Source organism: Mustela nivalis, assembly GCF_964662115.1.
Source record: "Mustela nivalis genome assembly, chromosome: 8".
Taxonomy (NCBI): Eukaryota; Metazoa; Chordata; class Mammalia; order Carnivora; family Mustelidae; genus Mustela; species Mustela nivalis.
In genome coordinates, this window is record NC_139027.1 from 77,442,943 (window position 1) to 77,460,321 (window position 17,379).

Sequence of the window (17,379 nt, forward strand, 5' to 3'; positions counted from 1 at the left end):
AAGCACGGCCTTGGCATTAGTCATGGGGCGCCGAGACTTATTGCCATCTGGGGACTCTGTGTGGTGTGTGTGTGTCTCAGTTGCCTTGGGGAAGCATTCTCCATTTCATAGTTGAGAAGTAGGCAGTGGAGCAAGATGGGACTTGGAAAGAGGGTAAGGCCTCTGCCCCCTCCAGACAACGGGTGTGACAAGGAGCTGGCAAGCTGCGAGAGCCCCCAGCCACTGGTGCTGAAGGTTGACTGAGAAGCCGGCGCCTTCCGCAGGCGCGTGGTGGGCTGGCTGTGCGTGATTGTGTGGGGGTGGGTTCCTCCATCCTTAGAGAGGCACGTGCAGCCCTAGACTGAAGGCTTCTTCCACGTCCTGGCTTTGTCCTGCCTAACCTAGTGAGGAGCTGCTTTATTTTTCCCTCTGGGAGGAAGCTAGCTTGTTTCTATTCTGTTACATGGTGGTTAGCTCATCTTCTGACACACAGGGAGAAAAATGTGTTCTCCTCCAGGATGTCTCCTCCAGGGTCCCGGCAGCATAAGCCAAGCTTGTTTTGTCCCATGCATCGCCCATGCATCTGGAAGGAGTGTTGTATCTTAAAAAAATGGTTCTGGTTGCTACAAATTGGAAGTCAGTGCTTCGAATCCTACTTAAAGTTACAATGATTTTCCAGTGTTGATTTTCAAGGTACTGTTCAATGAAATACTATTGCTAAGTCCGACATTGAGTTCATTGAGAACACTGTCAAAATATTAGGGACTTGGAAACAGGCCTTCCTTGTCGGGGTACTATAAACCAAATGCATTCAACCTTGGCACCCAAAGAAGGATGGAGAACCAATCTTCTTTTAGCTCTTTTTGGAAGGAAGGTGTTAAATTAGGGAATGGATTTTGGTGTTTTCTGATTTGCTACATGTTTCCACCAAGAGCAGGTGTGGCTTTGGGTGCATATGTTTTCAGGGTTCTTTGGTCGACACAAAAAGAGGTATCTCATGGGGAAACAGAGGAATCCTCTACTAATGGCTGAAAACAGACCACCTCATGATCATCCTAGGGCCAGAGGTTGCCTATGAACCACCTTGTCATGTCACCTTACATATTTTTTAAATAGGAAATGGAGTCTTAGAGAAAAATAGGAAAAAGCCTCTTCTCTCTGTGCTTGTGCTGTGATATAGTCTGCCCCAAACCATGGTTACAGGACTGATAGGGAAGCTCCAACAAATCATACCAAGATTTGCGGCTTACACTTTGGGAAGCCGGCAAACCTTTATGGAGAACACAGCACCATTCTATTCCATTCCATTCACCAAGGCCCCTTCCTTCTGCCTGCCTCCCACCTCCAGAGTTCCCACTCACTCCCCATTTCCTTTCCACATATGGGCTCTTTAACTCAGGAAAGTAGTGTATGTCTGAGGGGGAGCTAAAGGAATAACTAATTTCAGGGCTAGAACTTAACACCAAAAACCTGTGGTTTTGAAGTTGTTTTTGAACAGGAAGAAGATGGGAAAAAACAAACATGAGTATAGTCGTGAGGCCACGGGGCCTTCACTGTGTATGCAGATGAGGGAGATGGAGTGAGGCAGAGAGTAGGTGGGATAAATGGGAAGGCTGCTGTAGCCACAGAACACACCTCTGGTGGAGGGAGAGGTGTCTGTGTTTGTCCCGTGTTGCTTTGCTGGGGCCTGACCGAGCCCTGGGTGAATCGGGGCACCTGCCCCACGTTGGAGCACTTGCAGTGAAACATGCTGTGGGTACCAGCCTTGCCTGGTCAGTATTCTCTAAAGCGCCCAAATTCATGTTGGACTTGGCCCTAGATCAAGTGCAGAGAAGGTTTTAGTGGCAGAGAAGTGGAGTGGGTACCCATGCGGTATGCTCAGGGTGACTGGAAGTAGGGCCCACAATTCCAGTCACCCACAGCTTGCCTGGTGGAGAGCAGAGCCCCTGGGGCCTCCCAGTCTACTCTCCATGCAGATTCCTGTGCTATGTCCCTAATGTTTTCACTACAGTGAAATAATAATTTAAGTAATTTAAAGTGCTTTCAAAATAATATCTCCTTTGTCTGATAGCAAGTGTGAATTAGGTGCAACAGGTATTGGACAGATTAAAAAAAAAAAAAAAAAAAAAACCCAAACCAAAAAACCTCCCAAAACCTGAGCTACAAAAAGGCCAAAGTCACAAAATGAATCAAGTAGTGGAGCTGGTTCTGTTTGCTGTGCTAGCATTGGTTTCACTGGTGGATGCTGTGGCCGGTCTGGTTCCTCCAGAAGGGGAGGTTGGTAGGGGTGCATCAGCAGAGGGGGCTGGCCCTTGGAAAGAGATAGCTTCACCGGGGCTGACTAAAGTCCCCCTTCCCATTCCTGTCAATGAGAGGACATCCACAGAATCACACCTCTGGGCAGCATTTCCTAGGCTCTAGGATTCCGTGCTCTTTACCTGGCAGTGATAAAGAGATACACCCTCTCTTGGGTGTGGCTAGGAAACCTGGCCTGAAGTAAGGAGATGGGGAGGGCCTGAAACGGCCACTTCTCTCATTGAGGCAGACAGTTTCATTCAACTGCACAATGAATTCATGTGTTCTCATCCAGTTCCTGTTTGTGCTCAGGCCCAACCAGGGAAGTTCAGCACTCCAGGTAACTCCGAGGTAAAAGAGACTGTGGGTGACCCCCAGGGGGCTTCCATTTCACTAGGGAAGTAAAACTAAGTAGATACATGTTGATAGTTAAGTAGCAGTTAGGTTCTAAATGAGTGGGACCAGTACATTACATGAGTTCAAACAAAGGAAGTGTGGTGGGAAAGCTGGAATGGGCATGAGGTGAGGGTAACAGCCTTCCACGGGCGCAGACACTGGACATAAAGGCAGAGAAGGCCTGTGGCTAGGAGTGGGGAAACAGAAGGATGGCCAAAAGTGAGGGTTCCTGTCAGCAAGGAACAGGCAGGATAAAATTTTCCAAATTTAAGAATTTCATTTGAGCACCACCTGTGCTATTATTTACTTAACATTTTTAAACATCGGTTCTCTGATATCCCACTCAAGGCCCGGTATACATGAAGTCACCAGTTGGGATATTGTGGTTATGGTTTTTCTTCGTTTGCATTAAAATAAACATGTGGCCTCTAAAATAAAAAGGGAGGGTGTTCATTTCAGGTGCCTCTTAACACCATTAGCGATATGGGGGCCATACTTTGGAAACACTGGAATAGGAGAAGTGTTGGAAAACCGAGGTGGGTTCTAGAATGTTTAAAAGCCAGGCTGAGATAATTATTCTCCAGATAATGAGAGACGTATCAGTTGTGATGACAAAGGGGGTTGTTTTAGAGAAAGCTCATTACAGAGAGACGGGAAGATCTCACTTACACTGAAAGCAGAATCCCATTAAACACTCTTGTTGCCGCTCATTTTTCCAGGAATGAGATATTAATGCTGCTCTGACTTGAGTGTGTGGAAGAATCCCTGGGGGGGGGCGTTAAAAATATAAATCTGCCCACCACATTCAGAGCTTTTCACTCTGAAGTTTAGGACAAGCGCTAGGAATCCTCATGCGTAACAAGCACTCCTCAAGAGAATTTGATCTTGCTTCAAGAAACACTGGAGTAGGATAGAAATTGTGGGCAGGGGAGGGCTCCAGGTAATTAAGGGATGAAGACTTCTTACACAGAAATATCCTGAGATTTTATGGTAGACCTTTGTAATTCCTTCCTCCAAGATTTATAGCCTAGTTGTGTAAAGGAGAGGTATTGGGGTTTATTAGAAGCAGAGGCCCCATGAATGCTGAATGGAGCTGCTTTGCCTTTAGGACAGATGGTGGGAGCATGGTAGATGGCAGAGAGGGTACAAGGAGCTGGCACGTGACAGCTGGCTACCCTTGCAGACAGCCTGGAGTTTGCTGTGTGGTCACCTCATTAGTGTGTGTGCTGAGTCCCACTCTTCCCGGTTCCACGACTCATGCCTCCGAAGACATCCTTGGTTTGGGTCACTTCCGTGCTGCACTCATAATGCAGCAGTAATGACAAAAATGTCATTTTCTGAGAGGTCCCACATTTAAGGGCAGAGCTGTGAAGCCAGGCTCCTTGGATTTAAATCCTGCCTCTGTCACCAACCGCACTTGTGACCTTTGGAGAGCTGTTTAACCTGTGTTCCTGTTTCCCGTTTCTTTCCCTGTAAGAAGTGGGTGATGGTAACCATATATACTTCTAACAAATGGGGCTGTTGCGGGGATAAAAGGAGTTACTACATGGAAAGCGCACGGACCAATGCCTGACTTCAGTGAGAGCTCAGTGGCTGTTTTGCTCCTACAGTTACTATTATGTCCTCTAAACCTGCCGTGGGACTGGCTTTAGAGAGGGTTCTTTATTGACTTGATTATTATACAGGATCTAAAGGAGCCAAGTTTTTGGTCATCCTTAAATTTTTTCTTTTCTGTAGGGTAGTCTCGTTTGCAAGGAATGGGGCACACTAGTGTTACCATTTCCTCTTTCCCAAATACCTCATTGACAGGGTTTCTCAAAATTATCCCACCCAGCTGACCCTGTGAGATAGGCCTACACTGTTTTTGCAGAGGTAAGTCTCAGGGACCGTTATTTTTTGTTGGCCCCAGTATCCCTTGGGAAGATTGTTACACCTTTAAGGCCAAGGCCAAACCCCTGCTGGTTCTGATGCTGATGCTCTGTGGAGAGCCTGAGGAGCGCTGCTGTGGTTAAACAGGCCCCTGCTGAGTCTCACACTGAGGGTGGCTAGAGTCTGTCTTGACAGACCCTGCCTGAAGGCACTTCAGGACTTCTGTAGGGAAACTTTAGAAGATCCCTGAGGAACTTTTACTATCATCTAAATGGAGTGAGGTGGGAAGGATCTAGAAAGAGATGTGGAAAGAAGGACTGGGAATGGCCCTAGCTCCCTTTGTGTGCACCTATCCCTTGAATTTGTCCACCAATAGCTGAGGTTCCAGGTTTTTTCCATACTTCATTCTCCATACTCTGTAATACTTACCATCTAATTAAATATGACTCCCCTTGGTACGTGATTGGTTATTTAACAACTATTCTGAGGCTTAGTCTTGCCCCATTGCTATATTAGAAAGTCACTTGCCACTGGTGCTCTGCAGTTAAAGGGTCTTGGGTCTTCTGGGCAGTCAGACCTTGTCTCTCTGTTCTGTTTCCCCTTCTCTGTGTCTTTGACCAGCAGATGTAGTGATTATTTGAGACCCTCGGTTCCCTACCTCTTCACTGGGCCCCTCTCTATAAGATCTGTGGGCTCTCACTACAAGATGCATCTACCTACTCTCGAGCCAGGTGACCTAGGCTCTTTATGCCTGTTTCTTCATCTGTAAAATGGGAATATAACAGTTCTTACACTAGTTTGATAACCTCTTTTGGCTGTTGCAAGAAATAAGGGGGTCTATGTAAAGTTCTTAGCAAAGGGCCAGGCTATTGTACAGTCTAACAAATTGATTAATATTTTAAGAGTTACATATGTGTATTCATAGTTTGAGAATCTTAAATCAGAACATATGGTCCAGTGATATTTTTCTCTTTGGTTTGTGAATGTATTTATATGAAAAGTCTCACATAGCCTAAAAATAAAGTTTATTTAGTTACACTTAACAATTGCCTTTTTGAAAATATTAGAATCTCTTAAAATGAGGTTGTTTTGAGAAGTCTAGGAATTGTGTGGCCACTGTAGCCAAAGATTAATTTTTTATTGAAGCATATGACCAATTGAAAATAGGGATATTTGGGAACTGCTGTTTTGGTTTTACTGTACCAGTTTCATCTAGTTTCATGGACCTAAATGCATTCTCAAATGCTGTTGCCTCCAAATTCCCAATTTCAGCCCACATTTGATCGTGCAAGTGCATCTCAAATTCTGTTATGTCAAAAACTGTATCTCTTATGTCCCTCCTCCCCAATCTAAGCCTTCCATAGTCTTCCCCATCTCAAGAAATGGCAACTGCATCCTAATGGTTGCCGAGGCCAGAAACCATGAGAAGCTATTCTTGATGCCTGTCATTCTCACACCCCCGTATCCAGTCCAGCAACAGCATCTGTTGTCTTCAAAATAGATTCCAGATCTGATCATCTTAGCGTATTTCTGCTGACATCAGTCTGGTCTAAGACCTTATCATTTCATACCTGGATTATTTCAGCAACCTCCTCAGTGTCTCCCTGTTGCCCCAACTTCATCAGCATATGCCACTCAGCTCACACATCTCTCGGTAGAAACTCACGTCTTTATACTCTAGATAAGACCCATGGTCAGGCTCCTGTTATGACCTTCATCAGTATGCCACTCAGCTCACACATCTCTTGATAGAAACTCACGTCTTTATACTCTAGATAAGGCCCATGGTCAGGCTCCTGTTATGACCTTTCTGGCCGTACGTCACCTGTTACTCTTTCCCTTCACTCCTTTCCCAGCCATAGTGACCCACCTTCCACCCTTCAACATATTCATCAGGTTCCTACCTCAGTCTTTGCACTGGCTATCTATCTTTCCAGAATGTTCCTTTTCTAGATACGATTCATTGTTCAAGTCTTTATGTTCTTAGGAAGGCAAGCTTATTTAAATTTTTACACTTGGGGTGCCTGGGAGGCTCCATTGGTTAAGTGTCTACTTTCAACTCAGGTCATGATCCCAGGGTTCTGGGATTGAGCCCCAGTGGGGCTCAGTGGGGAGCCTGCTTCTCCCTCTTCCTCTGTTGCTCCCCCAGCTTGTGCTATCTCCCTCTCTCTTTGTCAAATAAATAAAATCTTTAAAAATAAAATAAAATAAAATTTCACCCTTCTCCTTGATGCTTTATATACTTTCCTGCTTTAGTTTTACTCTTTAGCTCTTATGTCTGTCTTATATATTTCTCTTATTTATCTTTATTATCTGTCTCTAGCACCGGAACAGAGTTTCTATAAATGCACAGCTTGCTTGCTTGCTTGCTTGCTTTCTTTTTTTCTTTCTTTCTTCCTAAGATTTTGTTTATTTATTTGACAGAGAGAGGCACAGTGAGAGCAGGGACACAAGCAGGGGGAGTGGGAGTGGAGAAGCAGGGAGCCCAATGCAGGGCTCGATCCCAGGATGCTGAGATCATGACCTGAAGGCAGATGCTTAATGACTGAGTCACCCATGCACCCCAATGCATAGGTTTTTGTTCACTGTTCTGCCCTTGGGATCCCAGAGAGTTCCTGGTCCCTTGTTGAATGAGCAAATGAATTGAAGTAAACAAGTGTGTATTCCCCTAGCACATATTATGGAAAGACCAGAGTTGTATGGGGTATCATTCCTGCCTCCAAGGAGTATGAAATCTAGCTGGGAAGAACAGTAGGCTAAGCAGTTGAAGGAATTCCCTAAACAGTCTTTCTATACAGTTGAAAGAAGTGAGGACAAAGCAGAAGAAAAGGATGTTTCATAAAAATCTGTAGGATGCCTTGAAAATGTTCTTATGGGAGAATGCATATTATATCCTTGTGGCTGTTTGCAGTAAGCTGAAGCACCTCTGTCACGTCTGGGGTCTCCAAGAGTAGGAATTGTAAACGCTCTGGGTACCCAGGACCTGTGCAAGGTGCTGTGGGAAGAGGAGAAGAAAAAAGACCCGCTTGTCCTCCCTTTGCAGAGTTTAAAATCAAGTTCAAATTTTCATAAGGGCCTTAGATACAGAACCATTGGTAACTGGCAGCAACGACAAATGAAATTTTAAATTCCTGTGCCTGGACTCTGGGGCTGGAGCTCATTGAAGCATATGTAGACAAAGCTTCCAGGGCTTTCACTTAGACTAAAAGAGCTCCAGAGCAGGCCTGCAGTATTTTACATAAATAAAAGCTACACTTGGCAAAACATTATATATCTCTCCAAGTTCCTCTGGGTATATATGCTCTGGTTAAGTAATTACAATCTATTATAATGCTAATCAGCAGGATTGCACCTGTTTGAAATCTAGTTTTCTGGCTGAAACCAGAAAACAAATGCCTCTACTGTGCTGGGATTGCAAAGGGGACGGGAACACACTGTTGTCATGTCAGCTTGCCTGCCACTAAACAGAATGGCAACTCCAGACAGAATATGATTGAGCCCCATAATATCATGCCTGGGAGGAAGGGGAGAAGCACTGTTTCTTCCGGAATCCAAGCACAGAAATGAGAACCTCTCCTGCCCCACACCCTTCATCCCCTCTACTTCACCTTGAAGTCTCAGAGAGCTAGATTTTTAAACTAATGAAAAAGCCAACTTTATATGCCAGCAAAAAGTAAACTCATTGAGCTTATGACCCCAAGAGGTAGATCATATTCAAAATATAATCAAGTTCAAGACGGTTTAGGAAAATCATGACAGGTGAACCTATAATGAATTATTGAGGAAAAATATAGACTTTGATTTTGCCTATGTCCTTCTTAAGTAGATTTGTTAGTTTGTTTTCAGACTATAGTATCTCCTGATGCCAGGTATGTTGCCCCAGCCAGATATAAGTATCTTGTAAGTGGAAGTATCTTCCTCCCAATGGCTCACCAAGCAAAGTAAGAGCCACTCAGGAAGTACGTGTAGCCAGTCATTCTGTTGGTTGAATAAAAGGCTGCCTTTGCGCGTGCGTCTTGTAGAAGGTCCTGTAGGCAGCACTTTTTAATCAGACTAACTTAGATTCTGCTCTTCTCAGAAGCTCACCATCCCGGACAGTGCTGAAAAGAAAGATAGCGGCATGCACAAAAAGTTCTAACCAGTGGACAAAATGGTTTATTCATTCATTGCTCCAGCTATCCTTTCATCTGTTTAGCAAACATTGATTGAATACCTTATATCCCAGGTGCCATGCCAGGAGCTGTTCTCATGGAGCAGAAATCTGGTAGGAGACACAATACTAATCAATAAGTAACATATTCTAGTATATAAAATTAATTAAGAAGGAGAGCTCATCAGAAGGTTCTCTGAGCCCGGGGACACCTCTTTAGAGTTGGACTGGCTAATCCTTTCCCTTCCCCAATAAATTTCCCTCCCCAATAAATTTCCCTGGGAAATTCATTGACTAAGGAGTCAGGTACCTCCTATTAATCAGTGGTGTTGGACCTTAGGTTCCACATCTGTGAAAACAGGAGGAAGCATAGATCTAGATACTCTTGTGTAAGGCCTCTGTTAACCATGATTCTGGCAGACTTAGCTGTCTGCATTTTGGGCCTTGACTTTGCTCGACCTAGCACTTGATGATATTTTATCTTTATTGTTTTCCATGAAGCTGAGTCTTGTATCTCTGAAAAACTGTCAGTTTCTGCTTTTTTTCCCTCCTTATCTTTCTTTATTACTGTGATCAAAATCACAAGGCCATTTTTGATAGCTTGCTTCTTTACCTAGTGTTTAAGGCCCACAAAAATACATTTATTTTTTATATATTGGGGGGGAGGGGCAGAGGGAGAGGAAGAGAGAAAATCTTAAGTAGGCTCCACACTGGGTGTGGCCATGGGGTAGATTCCCCAGTGAATTCCCAGTGTTGATCTTGCACTGGGCTTGATCTCACATTCCTGAGGTCATGACCTAAGCTAAAATCAAGAGCCTGACACTTAACTGACTGAGCCACCCAGGCACCCCTACATTTATTTTTTAACTGGATCCCTCGGCCTCTATCATTGAGCCACTCGAAGGATATTCTAAAAACAAACAAGCAGCACAATTTCTGGAATGTAGAGCCTATGAATCCCTCTCCTGACGTCTCAGATGGATGATTATCTAAACCATTTTGGGCAGCTGAGAGAATCATCAATCAGCCTCCAAGGATGGAACATGTAATCGACCAGTATTTGCCAGAGTATCTTTCAAAGAGTCGGAGCCTTCTAATAGTCTCAGGTTGCTGTGATCAAAGAGGTTGGGAAATGTTTCAGAGCCAAATGCACATTAGTATATTAAAGACTCCAAGATGGCCAGTACCAAAGGGACTTGTACACCTCGGTATGTGTAACCACAAATTTCCCAAACTGATTCATCATAGAGTGCTCTTATTGGTGAAAAATTATTAGCACCATAGAACTAGTGTTTTGCAGACATATTTTGAAAAACATTATAATTAGGAGAAAAAAAAAAAAAGGAATGGACCTTCCTCAAGTGGGCCAATTGGGGATTTGAGATTAACACCCTTTTAGGAAACAGTGAAGTTGAAGAACTATGGGAATTCTCTGGAGAGGAAGAATAATGTGGGCTCTACTAGTTGGCAAAGGGTTCTTCATAAGGTTTTGAGCCAGGCCTTAAGGAATATGGAATCTGAATAGACAGTAGGAAGAAGAGCATAAAAAATATCAGGCAAGCAGTTTTTAGCATTTTGGGTAATGAGGGCAGTCAGGAAATCAGTGAGATTAAAGCAGGAATGCAGGGGTGCCTGGGTGGCTTAGTGGGTTAAAACCTCTGCTTTCGGCCTAGGTCATGATCCCAGGGTCCTGGGATCGAGCCCCATCGGGCTCTCCGCTCAGCAGGGAACCTGCTTCCTCCTCTCTCTCCCTGCCTGCCTCTCTTGCCTACTTGTAATCTCTGCCTGTCAAATAAATAAATAAAATCTTTAAAGTAGGAATGCAGTCCAAAAATAATTGCTTTATTGAAACACACACGCATACACACAAAACAATAAGCTATCCAAAGAAAGGAACAGTGGATAGAATGGATATTCAGTCATTAATCTATCCATCCATCTCACTAGGCAGCCATTTAACAAATATATAATAAACACTGTTTATGTTCTAGGAAATTTGCTTGGGGCAAGGTGTTGAACAGAATCAGTATGATCTGTTGAACTCCTGTTATCAATGGAATCTATGCTAAGGGTTAACCCCAATCTCCCATGCTGTATTTTTCAGCTACGTTTTTGTTGTTGTTGTTTATCTCTTGATAGGCTGATAGGAATGAAGAAAAGCTTTGTAGCATCCTTCATGTCACTAAGTGGCGGCTTGTCTAAAGATGATGTGGGCTTTGGTGTCAGTCCTGTATTGAATTCTAGTTTTATCAGTTGTGGCTGTGTGATACTGGGGAAATTCTTTAACTCACCTGTACCACTCCCCTCATCTGTAAAATGGGAGTAATAGCTACCTTGTAGAGTTATTATAATGGCCAATGAAACATGGAAAAGTGCCCAGCTTCTAGCAACTTCTCAATAAATGGTAATATATTATTGATAATTATTTGCATTTAATATTTCTTATTTGACATAGATGAAATTGTGCTTTTGTCAGAAGATTTTATTCAGTAATGGCCAACTGAGGAGTTTTAAGCAAAACCTTTTCCAGTCCCTACTTCCCTCCCTCTCTGATATAGCTAGCAACAGGAATTCTGGGTTTGCCAGATTCCAGATGTGCAGAGCTAGAACCTCACACTTGGCCCTTCTTAGGTGGCCCCTGGGGTGGGAGACACAGAGAACATGAATTACCTGTCCTGGGGCAGGCTTTGGCCCAGATAGATGGACCTATGCGATACACGGCTCCCTCTGGAATTTTTTTTTAAAGATTTTGTTCATTTATTTGACAGACAGAGATCACAAGTAGGCAGAGAGGCAGGCAGAGAGAGAGAGGAGGAAGCAGGTTACCCGCGGAGCAGAGAGCCCGAGGTGGGGCTCTCGATCCCAGGGTCCTGGATCATGACCTGAGCCAAAGTCAGAGGCTTTAACCCACTGAGCCACCCAGGAGCCCCTGCCTCTGGAATTTTTAAAAAGCAGATTCAGTATTGCATTTTAACGAGAACATCACGTGTATTTGCTTGTGGACCTGAGAGGGTAACTGAGGTTCAAGGATTTTTTTACCTCCCATTTTACCGTGGTCCAGGTGTATATCCCATTTCTCTGGGCCAAAGCATCTGCTTTTCTTTTCCAGCCATGTGTCTCTTCTGCAAGCCTGGCTGCTGACAGGATGCATGCCGATTGCTCTGTTGTTCTGGCCTGAGTGTTGGCCTGAGAGGGCAGGACTTCGCTTTTGACCAGGACATCAGAATTGCTAAGGAGTCCCATGAGTTGAAGGATAGCCAGCCTTTTAAAAAAATTGCTGTATGCTTGTAAAGAGCCATACATTCCTTTGTTAATTTTCTGTTAGGACCCTTGGTTTTTAAGCTCAGATTTCATTTTAGATACTTGACCTTGACGTCCCAGAACTGAATGTAGCGGAGAGACTCTCTGACCTTCCTGAGGGATCCATTCTCAGAACCTGCCTGTTCTTCTCCTCTCCAACCATCTGAGTCCTTTTCTTCCTTCAAAACTTTCTTCACCCAAAAGCAGGGGCTCTGGTTCTTCTACTTTGTAGATCTGTGACTTTGTGACAGTTCATTTAACCTTCTCAAACTTTTCTTTCTTTGTTTATGAAAAGGGTTAGGAACAGTCACTGTTCTTGGGTTGTAGGTTTGCCAGCAGGAATGATTAAAGTCCATGTAAATGAAGGTTTTTAGGCCTGTAAGCATTAACTCTGTGTCCTGAGTGTCTGTTGAAGTAGGTAAAAAAGTTGGTTCTGGGCACCCAAGCTCTTTGTCTGTATCCTTTGCTCCCGCAGGACTCTGTCCTATTTCCATTTGGTACCCAGAGTTGCCAGATGAAGTAGAGAATGTCCAGTTAAATTTGAACTTCAGATAAACAACAAATACTTTTCTGCTATAGGTACATCATGAATATTGCACGGGACAGACTTAATCGTTTATACTTACATACTTCCACTTACAAAGTATTCATTGTCTGGAATTCAGATTTAAATGGGCATCCTGTCTTTTCATTTGCTAGAGCTGAGCCCCTGTGTCCCCCCACCCCCTTGCAACCCTAGTAACAAAGCATTCCCAGGAAAGGATATGTTTGTCATCTCTTTGTTCCACTGAAGGCAGAGGGGGGACATTTGCAGTTGCTGTAAAATGGAAGACTTAGCCCCTTGTTAAAATAATTCCAGCATTCGCCAGAAGTAGGGAACATGTTTTTCTGATGAACAACCACTTTTACGAACCTCTAGACTCATGGAGGTGGCCTCCTGCCTTAACACTTGAAGCCCGGTCCACTCCGCTGGCCTGTTATGTGTGTCACGACCCCACAGATTCTCCTTTTTCCCACCCTGAATCAGAGTTCAGTTCACAAGAGGTGCAAGTCCCTGGCCATGACCATCTAGCTGTTTTAAAAAAAAAAAAAAAAAAAAAAAAAAATTTTTTTTTTTTCCATTTTAGAAGAGAAGAGCTCACTGAAGTGTCAGGTGCCTGAGTACTAATTCATGATGATAGCTTTAGGGTTCATTTTCATAGCTTTATTAGCCTGGTTCTCTGCAATCCAGGGGATTTATGTAAGAGTTGTGTAATAGCCCTAAATACCCTTTCGGGGTGCTCAGAATCCATTGTCTCCCCTACCCTCACTTGTAGGTTGGAGTCCAGCCTCATCACCCCACCAGACATTTCCAGCCCTGTGTAGCTTGTTTCTTTTCCCCTCCCCCATTTTTCTGTCGAGGAGATCCTGTATCCTCCATGCTGGGAATCTTATCCACGGGAGCTTGTTTCTCTCATCTGTGTCCAGTTTTTCTGGGTGCTCTAATCCCTACATGTCCATATTCCTAGAATACTAGGAATACTGACCACTTCTCCAAGTCTCCCTCCTTCTTGGGCCTTTTTCCTAGAACTCTCCAGCCTATAGCTCTTTTGGTCCTTGGAATCCTGGTAACATTTACTATTTGTGCCCTCCACTTAAAATCATTGATGTCTTGTGTTGATGGTCGGTTACTCTCTGTTCTCTTACAGAGGCAGAAGAGGTCCCAGAGAGGAAGAACTCTTGCCACTTTGTGCCAACACTTGGCATAGTGCCTTGCAAAGAATAGATGCTTGATTGCTTAAATAAATTTTAACATTAAATTATAATAGTTTCTATCTAAATAGTAAGTGTTCTGTATATATTTGTTCTGGAGTATTCTCCTTCCTTCCATGACAGAGAAGAATGTATTCTTTAAAAAAAAAAAAAAAAATCACACACAGGAGCATCTGGGTGGCTCAGTCAATTGAGGGTCTGGCTCTAGATTTTGGCTCATGTCATGATTTCAGGGCCATAAGATCAAGCCCCGGTGTGGGGCTCAGTGCTGAGCGTGGGTCCTTCTTGGGATTCTCTCTCTCTCCCTCTGCTCCTCCCTCCACTCTCTCTTTCCAAACACACACACACACACACACACACACACACACACACACACACACACACATCTGTATGTTATTTTAAACAGGAAAAGGCAAGGTAGGGTGCCAACATATATGGTGGTCTTTTATCTTTTACCTTTTTTTCAGTGTTATTTTAAAAATAAACTTTGCTTTTTTTAGGGTAGTTTTGGGTTTATTAAAAAATTGAGCAGAAAGTACAGAGAGTTCCCATATACCCTCTCATTCACACAATTTCCCCATTATTACAGTTGACTCATGGACAATGAGAGGGGTCGGGGGTGCTGACCCCTGTCAGTTGAAAATCTGGGTATAACTTTTGACTTCCAAAAACTAAACTACTAGTAGCCTGTTGTTGACTGGAAGCTTTACCAATGACATAAACGTAGATGAACACGTAACTTTTATGTTACATATATATTGTATACTGTATTCTTACAGTAAAGAGTTAGAGAAAAGAAACTTATGAAGAAAATCATGGGGAAGAGAAAATATGTTTATAGTATTGTATTTATCCAAAAAAAAAATCTGCCTATAAGTGGACCTGCACAGTTGAAACCCATGTCATTAAAAGGTGAAGTGTATGTATATATATTTGACTTTCACAAAAAGGCGAAAAAGACACAACACCAACTACTGCATTTTGAAGCAGGTGGCATCACGGTTAGATGTGAAGGCTTTGCACTAGAGCGATGGGTTCTAATCCTGGTGGCACCACTGAACCAGCTGGACATCCTTTTGGCAAGTTGTGTAACCCCTCTGAGTCTTCATTTCATCATCTGTAGAACGAGATCCTTAATCTCCTAATTGTGTGATTTGGAATGCTTAGAAAAGTGTTTATCACATGATAAGCACACATAAAATGTCAGCTGTTATTATCATTATTATTAGACTTCTATTGTAAAAAATAAATTTTAGATTATCTGGTTTGGGACTTACCATGTTGTCAGAGTCCATTTGGTTGGATTCTGTGGGTTGCAGGGTTGCTTGGGGTTGAGGGTTGCTTTCCATCCCAAGGGCTTGACTTGGAAAGATGGTGATTCTGACTGTGAAGAGTTACATAGGGAATGACTACAATTTGCTAAGTTTGTGTTTGATGCCTGCTTTCAAGCCTTTATGGGCCCTTATACATTCACAAAGGGCTGCATTCACAATGTGCTTGTTTATTCTTGACTAATTCAGCTCCACCCTAATGAGCTGTGTGACCTCGGGGAAGAAATTTAACCTCTCTGAACTATAAAATGTGAATAGTCATATTGGCTCTGCCAACCTCATGGGGTTGCAAGACTCATTTAATACCCCTCTCCAAAATGAAACATGTGACACACGTGTAAGTAGCAATGATGAATCACTTTCAGATTTGGGGAAGAGCCAGGCACTTTCCTCCAAAGTTTGCAGTTGAGAAAACCGGGGATAGCTGGTGTCTCCTGATAGGGACTAGAATAGAACTGGGGTCTTATCTCCCCCAGTACCTGATAACACTGAACAGCATTTGGGTGTCCCAGCAAGTGTGCCTGCTCTTTCACATTGTCAGGGCTAAAGATTTAAAATTGATCTGGGGGCTTTGTTTCTAGGAAACTGGAGTCTTAGGAACCCACCCTCAGGCGCAAGAGAACACGTCTCCTTCACTTTGCTTCTTTACTCCTTCTTGGCTCTTTAAATTTTTTTTTTATCACTGCTTATCATATGACTGTGCACAGACAACCGTGAAGCCAACTATTTTAAGGGGAACAGGGAGGAAGACAGATAAGACAGTGATTCAGAAACAAGCAGGAAAATGGAGTCATGTGGTTGTCCCTTGTGGGTGGGATGTACAGCAGTTTTGTAGACTGAGAAAGCATCCTGAGTCCCTGGAGAGTAAATGAGACCCATCAGGCGTGTGTTTGAAAGCCCTTTCCTGTGTTCAGAGAAGCTTCAGAGCCCAGCCAGAGCAGCCTTCACTGGGTTCCTGTGTGCGTGCCCACATTGGAAGCATGCTTCTTAGAGCTCTCTGGTCCGTAGGCTAGGAACCCTGCTCTGTTCCCCGGAGCTGTGCTAGGGGGCATAGAGTTTCCAAAGGAGAGATCTCCTGCCTACATTCAGGAATATAAAAAGGAGAAATGCCCCTTTGAAAAAACCTGATCATGTCAGGTTTAGAGAAGGAAGTGGATCCTGTCCTTACCTATTGGTGGAAGTATAGTAACGCCACACACCGTAAGGCTGCCATGTGCCTTTACTTTTAGGATTTGGATTTTAGGCAAATAAGCATTGTTTGACACTTTCTGAATTTAAATCAGTTACGAACTTTTAGAATTTTTATTTGCTTTTGTGGAGGATTCATTCTTTTTCCTTTTGGTGGGGAGGGGAAAGAGAAAAAGGGCATATCATGAATAGTTTTTTAAACCGTGGGTCAGGACCCATGAGCTAAAGTCATGAAATCCATTAGGTGGATCTGAAACAGCAACATTATTTTATTTATTTTTTAAAAAGATTTTATTCATTTATTTAACAGAGAGAGCAGAAGCAGGGGGAGCATAACAGGGAGAGGGGAGAAGCTGGCTCCCTGCCGAGCAATGTGCCTGATATGGGGCTCCATCCCAGGACTCTGGGGTCATGACCTGAGCTAAAGGCAGACACTCAACTGACTGAGGCACCCAGGCACCCCTCAAACAGCAATTTTATAAATACGGAAGTAGAGTAGACTAGTATTGAAATGATCAGAAGGCATTGCATAGGTAAGGGTAAATATGGCTTTATAAAACTTCTCTTTCAGTTTTATTTACATGAGTATTATATAAATGATCTGTGCGTCCCAGTTAAAAAAAAATTAAGAAACATTGGCCTAGAACACGAATTTTAATTTAACAGAACTTTAATTAGTACCACTGTGATGCGGAGACGAATGTCAAGAAGACAGGGTTCCCTGCACTCAATAAGCTTCCAATTTGTTCACCCAAACACTTCCATAAAGGCAAATGTGTTATGATTGTCCAGGGGAAGACTGAAAAGGGCTTTGTGCAGGAGATGGCTTTTAAAGACTGAGTAGAATAGACTGACCCTGAAAAATCTGTCCAGCTCCTTCTCCGTGAACAAGTCCATATCAACATAGGATGCAGAAATGACCTGTTGAACTGACATACTTTATGTTCTCCAGGAGCTCCCCCATCTCCTGACACCCCTGCCAGTAGCATTCAGGATCAGATAGCGGTGCTTCTGGGGTCTTGGCTTGAAGCATCCTAAACCCCAGGTTGGAAAGCTTGGCCCATGCCCAGCTACTGCATGGCGGGTTCCTGGTGCTCTAGTAACCCTTCAGTCTGCACA

The 17,379-nt window shown here is 43.5% G+C and overlaps 1 protein-coding gene across 5 annotated transcripts in view; it reads left to right on the top strand.

The window, feature by feature from the left end:
* PRKCE (protein kinase C epsilon) overlaps positions 1-17,379 on the top strand; it is a 516,689-nt gene that overhangs the window by 40,454 nt on the left and 458,856 nt on the right. The gene's annotated exons all lie outside the window — the stretch shown is intronic.